We start from the raw sequence: 17,062 nt of genomic DNA, 5'->3' as shown, positions 1-17,062 counted from the left end.
TTGGTGCCTCTTGTGGTTGAAGAGCCCTAATTTTTAATGTAATACAGTAGCCTTGCAAACGTAAAAGCATTGTTTTGCCCCTTCTCTTTGAGTTAAGCCAATCGCTAGGAGGAAAAATGCATAGACAAGACAATCCTATCCTTTGAAAGTTGGTTTTGTGATGAGTGGTAAATAGGCAGAGGTAGGCATGAGTCTTGTATTACCGGCTGATATATCACATTTTAAACTCTAGTGCCTTGTGCATAGTAGGTATTCAGAGACTGAGGTTTTTTTTAATATTTTTTTTTTGAAGACTGAAACAAAGATTGCATTTGTGTTTTCTCTGCCCCAACATGTCTATGATGTAAGTGGGAACAGTAGTAGGTTATAGTTCATTTCACTTTTATTTGTTGTTGTACTGATCTCTGATTCTCTTTGGCCAAGAACTGTGCTATTATTTGAGGGATATTTGTTGAAAAAAATTGATGAGATTGAGTTGTAAGTAACTTCCTGTAGGTACTAGTTCATATATTTGTGGCCGAACATAGACATTGATGACCATGTTGTCAAGGACTTTTTTTATTTTAAGCTCCAAAGATCATGAGATTCTTTCCTTTTAGTTGCCTGTTAAACTGCTGTTTTCAACAATTGAAAAAATTGTTGAATAAATTGAAAATTTCGTTGCTGAAGGCTTGAGTTGTTTTTCCTTGATAATTTGTAAATAGTTTATATATTTATAATAAACTAATAGTAGTAATGTTTTCTATTATCTTGATACCTTGATAATAAGTTACAGGTAACATTTGTCAGAGATGCCTGGAGGTCTTATCTCCTGTTAATTCAGAAGATTTGAAACTGGGAGCAGAGAACATTAGACTAGAGCCTTATTATAATGTAGGCTATTATGGATCTTCTGTTCTATCATTCTTTTTTTATTATTGAGACATAATTGACATATACCATATATTTGTTTCAGGGGTATAATATAATGACTTGATATTTTTATATATTGCAAAATGATCATCCCAGTAAGTCTAGTTAACCATGCATAGTTACAGAATTTTTTTCTTGTGATGAGAACTTTTCTGATTTATTCTCTTAGCAACTTTCAGATATGCAGTACAGTATTAACTATAGTCACCATGCTGTACATTACATCCCCATAACTTACTTTATTTGTAACTGGAAGCTCTTACCTTTTGACCCCCTTCACCCATTTTACCCATTTTCCACCTCTGGCAACCACCAGTTTGTTTTATCTCTGAGTTTATTGTTGTTGAAAGATTCCACATATAAGTGAGATCATACAAATTTGTCTTTCTCTGCTTATTTCACTTAGCATAATACCCTCTAGGTTCATCCATGTTGTGCAAATGGTAATATTTCATTCTTTTTTTATGGTTGAATACTATTCCATTATGTATATATTTTGTGTATTATACACATTTTCTTTATCCATTTATTTGTTGATGGACACTTAGGTTTTTTTCCCCATATCTTGGCCATTGTAAATAATGCTTCAGTGAACATGGGGGGTGCATATATCTTTTCAAGTTACTTTTTTTGTTTTCTTCAGTTAAATACCCAGAAGTGGAATCACTGGATCCTATGGTAGTTTTATTTTTTGAGGCACCTTCATACTGTTTTCTATAATGACTGCACCATTATACATTTCCAGCAGCAACAGTGTGCAAGGGTTCCCTTTTCTCCATATCCTCTCTATCACTTGTTATTTCTCATCTTTTTGGTAATAGACATTCTAACCAGTGTAAGGGAATAGCTCATTGTGGTTTTAATTTACATTTCCCTGATGTTACCGATGTTGAGCATCTTTTCATGTCTGTTGGCCATCTTGTCTTGTATGTCATCTTTGGCAAAAAGTCTATTCAAATCCTCTGTCCATTTTTTAATTGGACTGTTTTTTTGCTATTGAGTTGTATGAATTCTTTACATATATATATATTTTTTAATTAATTTATTTTTGGTTGCGTTGGGTCTTCGTTGCTGCACGCTGGCTTTCTCTAGTTGTGGCGAGCGGGGACTACTCTTTGTTGCGGTGTGCGGGCTTCTCATTGCTGTGGCCTCTCTTGTTGCAGATCACAGGGTCTAGGTGCGCGGGCTTCAGTAGTTGTGGCCCACGGGCTCTAGAGCGCAGGCTCAGTAGTTGTGGCACACGGGCTTAGTTGCTGTGCAGCATGTGGGATCTTCTCACACCAGGGCTCGAACCCATGTCCCCTGCATTGGCAGGCAGATTCTTAACCATTGCGCCACCAGGGAAGCCCATATATTTTGGATATTAACCTCTCATCAAATTTATGATTTGCAAATATTTCCTCCCATTCAGTAGGTTGCCTTTTCATTTTGTTGATGGTTTCCTTTGCTTTTTTTTTTTTTTTTTTGCGGTATGCGGACCTCTCACTGCCGTGGCCTCTCCCGCCGCGGAGCGCAGGCTCCGGACGCGCAGGCCCAGCAGCCACGGCCCACGGGCCCAGCCGCTCCACAGCACGCGGGATACTCCCGGACCGGGGCACGAACCCGCGTCCCCTGCATCGCCAGGTGGACTCCCAACCACCGCGCCACCAGGGAAGCCCTAGAAGCTTTTTAATTTGATGTAGTCCCACTTATTTATTTTTGCTTTTGTTGTCTTTGCATTTGGTGTCAGATTCAAAATATCCTCAAGACCATTGTCAAGTAGCTTACTGTTTTCTTCTAGGAGTTTTATGCTTTCAGGTCTTAGATTCAAGTCTATAATCCATCTTGAGTGTATGATATAAATTAGTGGTTGAGTTTCATTCTTTTTCATGTTGCTCTCCACTTTTCCCAACACCATTGATGAAAGAGACCATCCTTTCCCCATTGAATAGTCCTGGCTCCTTTGTTATAAGTTAATTTATATATGTGTGGGTTTATTTCTGAGCTCTTTGTTCTGTTGCATTGATCTGTGTTTGTGTTTTTATGCCAGCACCATTACTATTTCAATTGCTATAGCTTTGCAATATAGTTTGAAATCAGGGAGTGTTAATCCTCCAGGTTTGTTCTTCTTCCTTAAGACTGCTTTGGCTATTTGGAGTCTTCTGTGGTACCATACAAATTTTAGAATTGTTTGTTCTATTCCTGTGAAAAAATGGCATTAGAATTTTGATAGGGATTGCATTGAATCTGTAGATTGCTTTGGTTAATATGGACATTTTCACAATATTCTAACAATGCATGAACATGAAATATCTTACCATTTCTTTGTGCCTTCTTCCATTTCTTTCATCAGTGTCTTACAGTTTTCAGTGTACAGGACTTTTAACCTCCTTAGTTAACTTTATTCCTAGTTATTTTATTCTTATTGATGCACTTGTAAATGGGATTGTTTTCTTAATTTCTCTTTCTGATACTTCATTATTAGTGTATAGAAATGTAACAGATTTCTGTATATTGATTTTTGTATCCTGCAACTTTGCTGAATTTGTTTATTAGTTCTAACAGTTTTTTGTTTTTTGGTGAAGTCTTTATTGTTTCCTATATATTATACCATGTCATCTGCAAATAGTGGCAGTTCTTCTTTTCCAATTTGGATGCCTTTTATTTCTTTTTTTGCCTAATTGTGCTGGCTAGGACTTCTAATACTATGTTGAATAGAAGTGGCAGTAGTGGGCATCCTTGCCTTCCTCCTAATCTTAGAGGAAATGCTTTCAGGTTTTCTCCATTAACTGTGATGTTGGCTGTGGGCTTGTCATATATGGTCTTTGTTATGTTGAGGTATGTTCCCTCTGTACCAACTTAGTTGAGACTTTTTTTTTAATCATAAATGGATGATGAATTTTGTCAGATGCCTTTTCTGTATCTATTGAGGTGATCCTATGATTTTTTAAAACATCTTTATTGGAGTATAATTACTTTAAAATGTTGTGTTAGTTTCTGTTGTATAACAAAGTGAATCAGCTATATGTATACATATATACATGTATGCCCTCCCTCTTGTGTCTCCCTCCCACCCTCCCCATCCCACCCCTCTAGGTGGTCACAAAGCACCGAGCTGATCTCCCTGTACTATGCAACTGCTTCCCACTTAGCTATCTATTTTACATTTGGTAGTCTGTATATGTCCATACCACTCTCTCACTTTGTGCCAGCTTACCCTTCCCCCTCCCCGTGTCCTCAAGTCCATTGTCTACGTCTGTGTCTTTATTCCTGTCCTGCCCCTAGGTTCTTCAGAACCTTTTTTTTAGATTCCATATATATGTGTTAGCATACGGTATTTGTTTTTCTCTTTCTGACTTACTTCATTCTGTATGACAGACTCTAGGTCCATCCACCTCACTACAAATAACTCAATTTCGTTTCTTCTTATGGCTGAGTAGTATTCCACTGTATATATGTGACACATCTTCTTTATCCATTCATCTGCCAGTGGATACTTAGGTTGCTTCCATGTCCTGGCTATTGTAAATAGTGCTGCAGTGAACACTGTGGTATATGTCTCTTTTTGAATTATGGTTTTCTCAGGGTATATGCCCAATAGTGAGATTGCTGGGTCATATGGTAGTTCTATTTTTAGTTTTTTAAGGAACCTCCATACTGTTCTCCATAGTGGCTGTATCAATTTACATGTGCACCAACAGTGCAAGAGGGTTCCCTTTTCTCCACACCCTCTCCAGCATTTATTGTTTGTAGATTTTTTGATGATAGCTATTCTGACTGGGGTGAGGTGATACCTCACTAAGGTTTTGATTTGCATTTCTCTAATGATTAGTGATGTTGAGCATCCTTTCATGTGTTTGTTGGCAATCTGTATATCTTTTTTGGGGAAATGTCTGTTTAGGTCTTCTGCCCATTTTTGGATTGGGTTGTTTGTTTTTTTAATATTGAGGTGCATGAGCTGCTTGTATATTTTGGATTAATCCTTTGTCAGTTGCTTCGTTTGCAAATATTTTCTCCCATTCTGAGGGTTGACTTTTTGTCTTGTTTATGGTTTCCCTTGCCGTGTAGAAGCTTTTAAGTTTCATTAGGTCCCATTTATTTATTTTTGTTTTTATTTCCATTTCTCTAGGAGGTGGGTCAAAAAGGATTGTGCTGTGATATATGTCATAAAGTGTTCTTCCTATGTTTTCCTCTAAGAGTTTTATAGTATCTGGCCTTATATTTAGGTCTTTAATCCATTTTGAGTTTATTTTTGTGTATGGTGTTAGGAAGTGTCTAATTTCATTCTTTTACATGTAGCTGTCCAGTTTTCCCAGCACCACTTATTGAAGAGGCTGTCTTTTCTCCATTGTATATTCTTGCCACCTTTATCAAAGATAAGGTGACCGTATGTGTGTGGGTTTATCTCTGGGCTTTCTATCCTGTTCCATTGATCTGTATTTTTGTTTTTGTGCCAGTACTATACTGTCTTGATTACTGTAGCTTTGTAGTATAGTCTGAAATCAGGGAGTCTGATTCCTCCAGCTCCGTTTTTCTTTCTCAATATTGTTTTGGCTATTCAGGGTCTTTTGTATTTCCATACAAATTGTAAAATTTTTTGTTCTAGTTCTGTGAAAAATGCCATTGGTAGTTTGATAGAGATTGCATTGAATCTGTAGATTGCTTTGGGTAGTAGAGTCATTTTCACGATGTTGATTCTTCCAGTCCAAGGCCACGGTATATCTCTCTATCTGTTTGTATCATGTTTAATTTCTTTCATCAGTGTTTTATAGTTTTCTGCATACAGGTCTTTTACCTCCTTAGGTAGGTTTATTCCTGGGTGTTTTGTTCTTTTTGTTACATTGGTGAATGGGATAGTTTCCTTAATTTCTCTTTCTGATCTTTCATTGTTAGTGTATAGGAATGCCAGGGATTTCTGTGCATTAACTTTGTATCCTGAAGCTTTACCAAATTCATTGATTAGCTCTAGTAGTTTTCTAGTGGCATCTTTAGGATTTACTATGTATAGTATCATGTCATCTGCAAATAGTGACAGTTTTGCTTCTTCTTTTCCAATTTGGATTTCTTTTATTTCTTTTTCTTCTCTGATTGCTGTGGTTAAAACTTTGAAAACTATGTTGAATAATAGTGGTGAGAGTGGGCAACCTTGTCTTATTCCTGATCTTAGAGGAAATGGTTTCAGTTTTTCACCATTGAGAATGATGTTGGTTGTCATATATGGGCTTTATTATGTTGAGGTAAGTTCCGTCTGTGCCTACTTTCTGGAGAGTTTTTATCATACATGGGTGTTGGATTTTGTTGAAAGCTTTTTCTGCATCTATTGAGATGATCATATGGTTTTTATCCTTCAGTTTGTTAATATGGTGTATTTCATTGATTGATTTGCATATATTGAAGAGTCCTTGCATTCCTGGGATAAATGCCACTTGATCATGGTGTATCATCCTTTTAATGTGCTCTTGGATTCTGTTTGCTAGTATTTTGTTGAGGATTTTTGCATCTGATTTCATCAGTCTTATTGGCCTGTAGTTTTCTTTTTTTGTGACATCCTTGTCTGGTTTTGGTATCAGGGTGATGGTGGCCTCGTAGAATGAGTTCGGGAGTGTTCCTCCCTCTGCTATATTTTGGAAGAGTTTGAGAAGGATGGGTGTTAGCTCTTCTCTAAATGTTTGATAGAATTCACCTGTGAAGCCATCTGCTCCTGGGCTTTGGTTTGTTGGAAGATTTTTAATCACAGTTTCAATTTCAGTGCTTGTGATTGGTCTGTTCATATTTTCTATTTCTTCCTGGTTTAGTCTCGGAAGTTTGTGCTTTTTTAAGAATTTGTCCATTTTTTCTAGGTTGTCCATTTTATTGGCATATAGTTGCTTGTAGTAATCTCTCATGTTCCTTTATTTCTGCAGTGTCAATTGTTACTTCTCCTTTTTCATTACTAATTCTGCTGATTTGAGTCTTTCCGTTTTTTTCTCGATGAGTCTGGCTAATGGTTTATCAATTTTGTTTATCTTCTCAAAGAACCAGCTTTTAGTTTTATTGATCTTTGCTATTGTTTTCTTCATGTCTTTTTCATTTATTTCTGATCTGATCTTTATGATTTCCTTCCTTCTGTTAACTTTGGGGTTTTTTTGTTCTTCCTTCTCTGATTGCTTTAGGTTTAAGGTTAGGTTGTTTATTTGAGATTTTTCTTGTTTCTTGAGGTAGGATTGTATTGCATAATCTTTCCTCGTAGAACTGCTTTTGCTGCATCCCATAGGTTTTGGGTCGTCATGTTTTTGTTGTCATTTGTTTCCAGGTATTTTTTGATTTCCTCTGATTTCTTCTGTGACCTCTTGGTTATTTAGTGGCATATTATTTAACCTCCATGTGTTTTTACTTTTTACAGTTTTTTTCTCATAATATCTAGTCTCATAGCATTGTGGTCAGAAAATATACTTGATATGATTTCAGTTTTCTTAAATTTACCAAGTTTTCTTAAAATTACTTGATTTGTGACCCAACATATGATCTATCCTGGAGAATGTTCCATGAGCACTTGAGTAGAAAGTGTATTTTATTGTTTTGGGGTGGAATGTCCTATAAATACCAATTAAGTCCGTCTGGTCTAATGTGTCATTTGAAGCTTGTGTTTGTCTATTTTCATTTTGGATGATTTGTCCATTGGTGGAAGTGGGGGTGTTAAAGTCGATATCCCCTTTTATGGCTGTTATTGTGTTACTGTGGTTGTGTTACTGTTGATTTCCCCTTTTATGGCTGTTAGCATTTGCCATACGTCTTGAGGTGCTCGTATCTTGGGTGCATAAATATTTACAATTGTTATATCTTCTTCTTGGATTGACCCCTTGATCATTACATAGTGTTCTTCTTTGTCTCTTGTAATAGTCTTTATTTTAAAGTCTATTTTGTCTGATATGAGAATTGCTACTCCAGCTTTCTTTTGGTTTCCATTTGCATGGAGTATCTTTCTCCATCCCCTCACTTTCAGTCTGTATGTGTCCCTAGGTCTGAAGTGGGTCTCTCTTAGACAGCATATATATGGGTCTTGTTTTTGCATCCATTCAGCCAGTCTGTGTCTTTTGGTTGGAGCACTTAGTCCATTTACATTTAAGGTCATTATCAATATGTATGTTCCTGTTACCATTTTCTTAATTGTTTTGGGCTTTTTTTTGTAGGTCTTTTCCTTCTTGTGTTTCCTGCCTAGAGAAGTTCCTTTAGCATTTGTTGTAAAGCTGGTTTGGTGGTGCTGAATTACCTTAACTTTTGCTTGTCTGTAAAGGTTTTGATTTCTCCATCGAATCTGAATGAGATCTGTGCTGGGTAGAGTAATCTGGGTTGTAGGTTTTTCCCTTTCATCACTTTAAATATGTCCTGCCAGTCCCTTCTGGCTTGCAGAGTTTCTGCTGAAAGATCAGCTGTTAACCTTATGGGGATTCCCTTGTATGTTATTTGTTGCTTTTCCCTTACTGCTTTTAATATTTTTTCTTTGTGTTTAATTTTTGATAGTTTGGTTAATATGTGTCTTGGTGTGTTTCTCCTTGGATTTATCCTGTATGGGACTCTCTATGCTTCCTGGACTTGATTGACCATTTCCTTTCCCATGTTAGGGAAGTTTTCAACTGTAATCTCATCAAATATTTTCTCAAGCCCTTTCTTTTTCTCTTCTTCTTCTGCAACCCCTCTAATTTGAATGTTGGTGTGTTTAATGTTGTCCTAGAGATCTCTATGACTGTCCTCAATTCTTTGCATTCTTTTTCCTTTATTCTGCTCTGCAGCAGTTATTTCCACTGTTTTATCTTCCAGGTCACTTCTCTGTTTTCTGCCTCAGTTATTCTGCTATTAATTCCTTCTAGAGAATTTTTAATTTCATTTATTGTGTTGTTCATCATTGTTTGTTTGCTGTTTAGTTCTTCTAGGTGCTTGTTAAACGTTTCTTGTATTTGCTCCATTTTCTTTCCAAGATGTTGGATCATCTTTACTGTCCTTACTCTGAATTGTTTTTCAGGTAGACTGCCTATTTCCTCTTCATTTGTTTGGTCTGGTGAGTTTTTGCCTTGCTCCTTCATCTGCTGCATATTTCTCTTTCTTCTCATTTTGTTTAACTTACTGTGTTTGGGGTCTCCTTTTCACGGCCTACAGGTTCGTAGTTCCCATTGTTTTTGGTGTCTGTGCACAGTGGGTGAGGTTGGTTCAGTGGCTTGTGTAGGCTTCCTGGGGGAGGGGACTGGTGCCTGTGTTTTGGTGGTTGGGGCTGGATCTTGTCTTTCTGGTGGGCGAGGCCATGTCTGGTGGTGTGTTTTGGGGTGTCTGCAAACTTAGTATGACTTTAGGCAGTCTCTCTGCTGATGTGTGGTGTTGTGTTCCTGTTTTGCTAGTTGTTTGGCATGGGGTTTCCAGCACTGGAGATTGCTGGCCGTTGGGTGGAGCTGGGTCTTAGCGTTGAGACAGAGTCTCTGGGAGAGCTCTCGCCGATTGATATTATGTGGGGCCGGGAGATCTCTGGTGGTCTTCTGGACTCAGCTCTCCCACCCTGGAGGCTCATGCCTGACATCCGGGTGAAGCACCAAGACCCTGCCAGCCACACAGCTCAGAAGGAAAGGAAGAAAAAAAAGAAAAAAGAAAGAAAATAAACAGTAAAATAAAAAAATAAGAGACAGCAACCAAACCAATAAACAAATCCACCAATGATAACAAGCACTAAAACTTAAACCAAGATAAACATAAAAATCAGAAACAAATCAGTTGCAGAAAGCAAACCCCAAGTCTACAGTTGCTCCCAAAGTCCACCACCTCTGTTTTAGGAATATTCGTTGTCCATTCAGGTATTCCACAGCTGCAGGGTTCATCAAGTTGATTGTGGGGTTTTATCTGCTAACCCTGAGGCTGCACGGAGAAGTTACCCTTTCTCTTCTTTTTTGCTCAGCTTCTGGGGTCAGCTTTGGTTTTCACCCTGCCTCTGTGTGTAGGTCGCCCTCAGGCATCTGTTCCCTGCCCAGACTGGAGGGGGTTAAAGTAGCGGCTGATTAGGGCTCTCTTGCTCACTCAGATCAGGGAGAGGGAGGGGTACGGTAGTCATAATTGGAATGTGGGGCGAGCCTGTGGCGGCAGAGGCTAGCATGACATTGCAACAGCCTGAGGTGCACCGTGTGTTCTCCTGGGGAAGTTGTCCCTGGATCACGGGACCCTGGCAGTGGTGTGCTGCACAGGCTCCCGGGGGTGTGTGGGTAGTGACCTGCGCTGGCACACAGGATTTTTGGTGGCAGCAGCAGCATTAGCGTTTCATGCCTGTATCTGGGATATGAGCAGATAGCTGTGGCTGGCGCCCATCTCAGGAGCTCATTTAGGCGGTACTCTGCCTTCTGTGGGCACACGGGGAAGGAATCCCCTCTCCTCGCACACCCCCAAAACAGTGGTCTCTTCCCTCCTTGGCAGGTCCAGACTTTTCCCCAGACTCTCTCCTGTCTAGCTGTGGCACCCTAGCCCCCTTCAGGCTGTGTTCACGCAGCCAACACCAGTCCTCTCCCTGGGATCTGACCTCCAAAGCCCAAGCCTCAGCTCCCAGCCCCCACTTGCCCTGGAGGGTAAGCAGACAAGCGTCTCAGGTTGGCGAGTGCTGGTGGCACTGATCCTCTCTGTGGGAATCTCTCCGCTTTGCCCTCTGCACCCCTGTTGCTGCACTCTCCTCTGTGACTCCGAAGCTTCCCCCCCACCCACCCCCCATCTCTGCCAGTGAAGGGGCTTCCTAGTGTGTGGAAACTTTTCCTCCTTCACAGCTCCTTCCCAGAGATGCAGGTCCGTCCCTATTCTTTTGTCTCTGTTTTTTCTTTTTTCTTTTGCACTACTCAGGTAAATGGGGATTTTCTTGCCTTTTGGGAAGTCTGAAGTCTTCTGCCAGCGCTCAGTAGGTGTTCTGTAGGAGTTGTTCCACATGTAGGTGTATCTTTGATGTATTTGTGGGGAGGAAGGTGATCTCCATGTCTTACTCCTCCACCTTCTTGAAGGTCTCTCTTGATCATATGATTTTTATCCTTCATTTTATTCATGTGGTATATCACATTGATTTGCGATTGTTGAACCATTCTTGTATCTTTGGAATAAACTCCACTTGATCGTGGTATATGATCCTTTTAATATACGTATTGTTGAATCCAGTTGGCTTACATTTTGTTGAGGATTTTTACATCTATGTTCATCAGTGATATTGACCTGTAATTTTCTTTTTTGTGTGGTGTCCTTGTCTATTTTGGTATTGAGAAATGCTGGCCTTGTAAAATGAGTTTGGAAGTGTTGCTCCTTTTCTGTTATTTGGCATAGTTTGAGAGGGATTGGTATTAATTCTTCTTTGAATGTTTGGTAGAATTCACCAGTGAAGTTGTCTGGTCTCTTACTTTTCTTTGTAGGGAGTTTTAAAACTACTGGTTCAATCTCTTTACTAGTCATCATTCTGTTTAAATTTTCTGTTTCTTCATGATTCAGTCTTGGAAGGTTGTATGTTTCTAGGAATTTATCCATTTCTTCTCAGTTGTCCAATTTGTTGGCATATAATTTTTCATAGTAGCTTATTATTCTTTGTATTTCTGTACTGTCAGTTGTAATGCTTCCTTTTTCATTTTTGATTTTGAGTGAGTCTAGCTAAAGGTTTGTCAGTTTTATCTTTTCAAAGAACCAAATCTTGGTTTCACTCATCTTTTCTATTGTCGTTTTAGTCTCTGTTTCACTTATTTTTTCTCTTTGTTATTTCCTTCCTTCTGCTAACTTTGGGCCTTGTTTCTTCCTTTTCTAGTTCCTTGAGGTATACAGTTATGTTGTTTACTCGAGATTTTTCTTGAGGTATAAAGTTAGGTTGTTTACTTGATTTAGCTACTTTTGCCTTTTAATCTTTTTTTTAAAATAAATTTATTTGTTGTTTTTTTTAAAACTTATTTTTGGCTGTGTTGAGTCTTCGTTGCTGCATGCGGGCTTCCTCTAGTTGCGGTGAGTGGGGGATACTCTTCGTTGCGGTGCGTGGGCTTTTCATTGCGGTGCATGGGCGTCTCATTGCGGTGGCTTCTCTTGTGGAGCATGGGGCTGTAGGTGTGCGGGCTACAGTAGCTGTGGCACATGGTCTCAGTAGTTGTGGCTTGCGGGTTATAGAGTGCACGCTCAGTAGATGTGGCGCACGGGCTTATTTGCTCTGCGGCATTTGGGATCTTCCTGGACCAGGGCTCGAACCCGTGTTCCCTGCATTGGCAGGTGGATTCTTAACCACTGTCCCACCAGGGAAGTCCCTTGTGTTTTAATCTTCATACTAGTTTCAGTAGTGGTTAGTGCACTACCTTTGTGTATACTTACCTTTACCAGTGAGATTTATACTTTGATATGTTTTCTGCTTAGTAATTAGTGCTGTTTTTTTTCAGCTTAAAGAAATCCCTTTAACATTTCTTGTAAGGCTGGTTTAGTAGTGATAACTCCTTTAGCTTTTGCTTGTATGGAAAACTCTACCTCTTATTTAGTTCTGAATAACTTTGCTGGTTAAAGTGTTATTGGTTCGAAATTTTTTTTCTTTCATGACTTTGAATATATCATGCCACTTCCCTTCTGTCCTGCAGTTTCTGCTGAAAAATCAACCGAGAGACTTATGAGGTACCTTATGTATAAAAAATTATTTTTCTTTTTCTGCTTTTAAGATTCTCTCCTTGTTTTTAACTTCTGGCATTTTAATTATAATGTGCTTTGTGTGGGTCTCTTTAGGTTCATCTTATTTGGAACTCTCTGGGCTTCCTGGATCTGGATGTCTTTTTCTTTTCCCAGGTTAGGCAGGTTTTCAGCCCTTACTTCTTAAAATAAGTTTTCTGCCCTTTTCTCTCTCTCTTCTTTTTCTGGGACCCCTAAAGTGTGAATATTACTCAGCTTGATGTTTTCTTACAAGTCCCTTATGGTATCTTTATTTTTTTTTTTATCATTCTTTTTTCTTTTTCCTGCTCTGTTTGGGTGATTTCCTCTGCCCTGTCTTGGGTTCATTGATCCTTTTTTTCCTGCTTTATCTAGTCTGATGTTGAACTCACCTAGTGTTTTGTTTTGTTTGTTTGTTTGGCTACACTGTGTGGCTTTTGGGATCTTAGTTCCCTGCACAGGGATTGAACCCGGGCCCCTGCAGTGAGAGTGCCAAGTCCTAACCACTGAACTGCCAGGGAATTCCCACATCTAGTGTATTTTTTAGTTCATATTTTTCAGTTCTGTGATTTCTGTGTGGAACTCTCTTGTATTTTCTGTCTCTGTGTCAAAATTCTCACCATGTTTATTCTCCCAAGTTCAGTGAGCATCTTTACGACCATTACTTTGAACTCTTTATCAGGTAAATTACTTATCTTTGTTTCATTAGCATTTTTTTTCTTTTTTCCTGGGGTTTTATCATGTTCTTTTGTTTGGAACACATTCCTCTGTTTCTTCATTTTGCTTGATTCTCTGTTGGTTTCTGTGCAATAGATGAAAAACAACCACTTTTCCCAGTCTTAAAGGGTTGACCATAGGAGATAAACCTTATTGTTTAACCCTGCCCTAGCTCTTCATGTCTTTCAAACCTTTGTGATTGTCCAAGAAGCTTATTTTATTTTTACTGGTTCCCAGTAGTTGAGGATGTGCCAAGGCCAGTGTCCCAAAGGGGAGTATCTCAGTCAGCACCTAGATTCAGGCTGAATGGAAGCCAAAACCTTAGGTATCAGTTTTTAAATAATGCAAATATGTATATGTATATATTGCTGTGGGACCACAACCGTAAGCCTTGCTGGCCTCCAGGTTTGGATGCGTCGCTTGGGTAGCAGTCGCACAAATCAGGGCTCCAGAGGAGTACACAAGCTCCTTTCTGGGAGATATTGGTGAGCTATAGCAAGGCAGAGGGTGAGTGCAAAATGGCATCTCCCAGCCTCTGTTCCATGAAAGCACCTCTGTAGTCGTTAATGTGTGCCAAACCAGAAACCTGCTTCTAAGGCCAAAACTCCTGGACAAACAAATAGGCCACTTTCTCAGAGAGACTAGGGAAGTGTTTCTGTCAACTGTCTGTGTGGTGTCCTGAGAGTGGCAGTCTGCCAAGAACTGTCTCTCTGATTGTTACAGTCCCATGGGACCCAGGAACACAAGCCCCTCTGACTGCCAGAGCCAGGTGATCAAGGGGTGTCCTCTGGGTAGCAAACATAAAAACTGGGTCACCAAACATAAAATGGCAGAGGGGGAGCAGGAAGATGGTGTCCACCAGTCTCCATCCCTGGAGAGCATCCCAGCAGGCCCCTGCTGCTTCGGCCATTGCTTTAAAATTAGGAAATTAGTCTCTTTCACGTAAAGCCTGGGTGATTTCAAAAGGCTGCTTCTGTGCTGGGCCCTGGTGCAGGTGAGTCTGCACACAAGCCCTTTCAGAGCCATTCCTCGATTTGCCACACCCCATGTGTTTCATGGGCTTGAGCCCCATTGGTCTTCAAAGCCAGACATTTTGGGGGCTCATCTTTCAGCTGCCAGTCTTAAAAATCGGGGTGCCCAATGTGGGTTATGAGCCCTTTGCTCCTCAGAGAGAAGCTCTGGGTTTTGAGTTCCCTCCCGACTGTGGGTCGCTGCACCAGGGTGGGGTTGATCGTGAGATCGTGTCTCAGCCTTTCCCACCTGCTTCGATGTGGTTTCTCTCTGGTTTGGGTGATGTGGAGGGCCTTGCTCTGCCAGTTTTTAGGTTATTGTCAGAGGAAATTGTTGAATGTGTAGCTGTAGATTTCAGTGTGCGTGTGGAGGAGGTGAGATCAGGATCTTCCATCTTGAACTGGAACCCTGACATTCTTTTATTCACATAATATCTCCATAGTATAACCCACATGCCATGAAAACCTGACCAAATACATCTGCTTATAGTCCTGTCCTTTAATCCTGTGTTTGTGTGTACATGCATACATACATACATATATACATGCTTACTTACGGACCTTACTAGGAAGTTTTTACATCTGAAGATAAAGAGACAAGAAGAAAGTTGACTAGCAGATAAAAAGGAAAAATATATATGAGAAAAAATGTGAGTTACAGTGCTTTTCATCACCTTCCTAAATTGTTCATTCTATTGATTACCCTTTTCTTGACTGATCTTTTTGCGTTGACATTTGTTTGTTTTGTTTTGGGGGGGTTTCAGGCCCACATCTTGCCCATATCCTGTCACCTAATAAAGAACTAGTGGAACTGTAAGTGCTCTCTGCCTATAGAAATGAACCTCATTTGCCTTCCTCCATCCGCTTCTTGTATTTCATTTGACCAAGGCCTTCATTTCACACACACAGTTACCAGGCACTCACGTGGCCACAAGCCGGTTAGTGTGTTTGGCGCTGGCAATATACGAATGACTTTTAACGTGGGTTTAGTATTCATTGTGCTCAGAGTGCAGTAGGGCAGATAAATAGACAAGTAACCACAGCAATAGTAACTATACCTGTAACAAGGGCCAGAGGACTGACTAATCACCTGTGCTCTTGGCATCAGGATCAGGGACAGTATCTCAGAAAAGGCAAGGTATTCTGGGCAGAGGGAAAAGCCATAGAGGCATAAAATAACATGAAATTTTAGGAGTTATGAGGTATTGAAAAAGTACAATGTGGGGCTTTCCTGGTGGCGCAGTGGTTGGGAGTCCGCCTGCCAATGCAGGGGACGCGGTTCATGCCCCGGTCCGGGAAGATCCCACATGCCGCGGAGTGGCTGGGCCCGTGAGCCATGGCCGCTGAGCCTGCACGTCCGGAGCCTGTGCTCCACAATGGGAGAGGCCACAACAGTGAGAGGCCCGCATACCGCAAAAAAAAAAAAAGTACAATGTGAAAAGACAAGATGGGGCGAAGTAACCTGTGGATGGATTGTAAAGCATCTTCTGTGCAGATTTAAGGAATGTGATTTTATTCTGACAACTCCTCAGACATTTTAAGGAAGGTAGTCACCTGAGATAAAAAGTGTTTTGAAGTCACTCAGAATTCAGGTCACATCTCTGCTTATGTCACTTACTAGCTGAATACTCTTGGGCCTGCATTTCTGAACCTCAGTGTTCACATCTGTGAAATGGGTGTAGCTTGGACTGAGAGTACCTTGGTTTGTGAGTGACTTAATCATTCAGCAAACATTATTTATTGAGCTCCTGTTATACATAATGCCCAGAGAAATTTTACAGGGAAGGGAAATGCAGTAGGATGAGCCTACAAAGCTTAGAAAAGGTAGATGCTGTATCAGCGCATTTAGAACTTAGCACATTTCTCTTTTCACAGCTATTCTTTTTTTTTTTTTTTTTTTTTTTTGCGGTACGCGGGCCTCTCACTGCTGCGGCCTCTCCCGTTGCGGAGCACAGGCTCTGGACGCGCAGGCTCAGTGGCCATGGCTCACGGGCCCAGCCACTCCGCGGCATGTGGGATCTTCCCGGACTGGGGCACGAACCTGTGTCCCCTGCATTGGCAGGCGGACTCTCAACCACTATGCCACCAGGGAAGGCCCCTGTTTAATTTTAAATATTCCTCATCTTCTTGTCTCCATTCCTGTTGCCAAAGCCTTCGTTCTGGCTCTTACCTCTCATCTGGACTCTGCAGTAGTTGGCTTCTCTTCTTCTTTAATTCATTTTCTCTTTGATGAGAAAGTTCTCACTTTAAGTGATACTGGCCATATGCTGAGCGCTTGCTAACTGTCAGATGACTGCTAATGCCCTGCATTATCTCAGATTGTTAGGATATGCCTGGGGTCTGCTGCTAGACCAGGAGTTGAAGGCTCACCCTCTCCTTGGTTGGCTAAGAGGAAAGTGTGTCAGTTCCAGCCTCCCCATGCCTTTTGTCTCCTCTTGCGCAAGGCCTGCTTCCTTGTTCTCTTTGTTTCCGCTGTCTTCTGCCAGATGCCTGGGGCCTTCTTATCATCTACTGTTTGCTGGAATCCAAAGCTTTTAAAAGTTAACCGTTCATGCTAGGTAGATTGGACATGGGCCCATCCTCTGCATTTGTATTAGGGGTGTGTTCTACACTTAACCATGAGATTTGAAACTTTAAAAAACATCTCATATTTTAATAAGATGTCTCTTCTCTCAGCCCTCACAGTAGGTATATTTTGTACTTGCTGTGAACCTGCCATTGAAATGATCGTACTCATGGTCTTTAACTTTTTTGTACTTCCACCCTGATAAGAAACTGTCTTGCAGTGGGGTGGTGGA

The 17,062-nt window shown here is 40.5% G+C and overlaps 1 protein-coding gene across 5 annotated transcripts in view; it reads left to right on the top strand.

Annotated features, from left to right (window-relative positions):
* The window catches only part of ABHD5 (abhydrolase domain containing 5, lysophosphatidic acid acyltransferase), a 44,921-nt gene that overhangs the window by 8,437 nt on the left and 19,422 nt on the right, over positions 1-17,062 (top strand). The window lies entirely within an intron of this gene.

The sequence above is a fragment of the Tursiops truncatus genome, chromosome 10 (assembly GCF_011762595.2).
Source record: "Tursiops truncatus isolate mTurTru1 chromosome 10, mTurTru1.mat.Y, whole genome shotgun sequence".
NCBI classification, from domain to species: Eukaryota; Metazoa; Chordata; class Mammalia; order Artiodactyla; family Delphinidae; genus Tursiops; species Tursiops truncatus.
The sequence above is the reverse complement of the archived record's forward strand: the minus strand, read 5'-3'. Positions and strand labels throughout refer to the sequence as shown.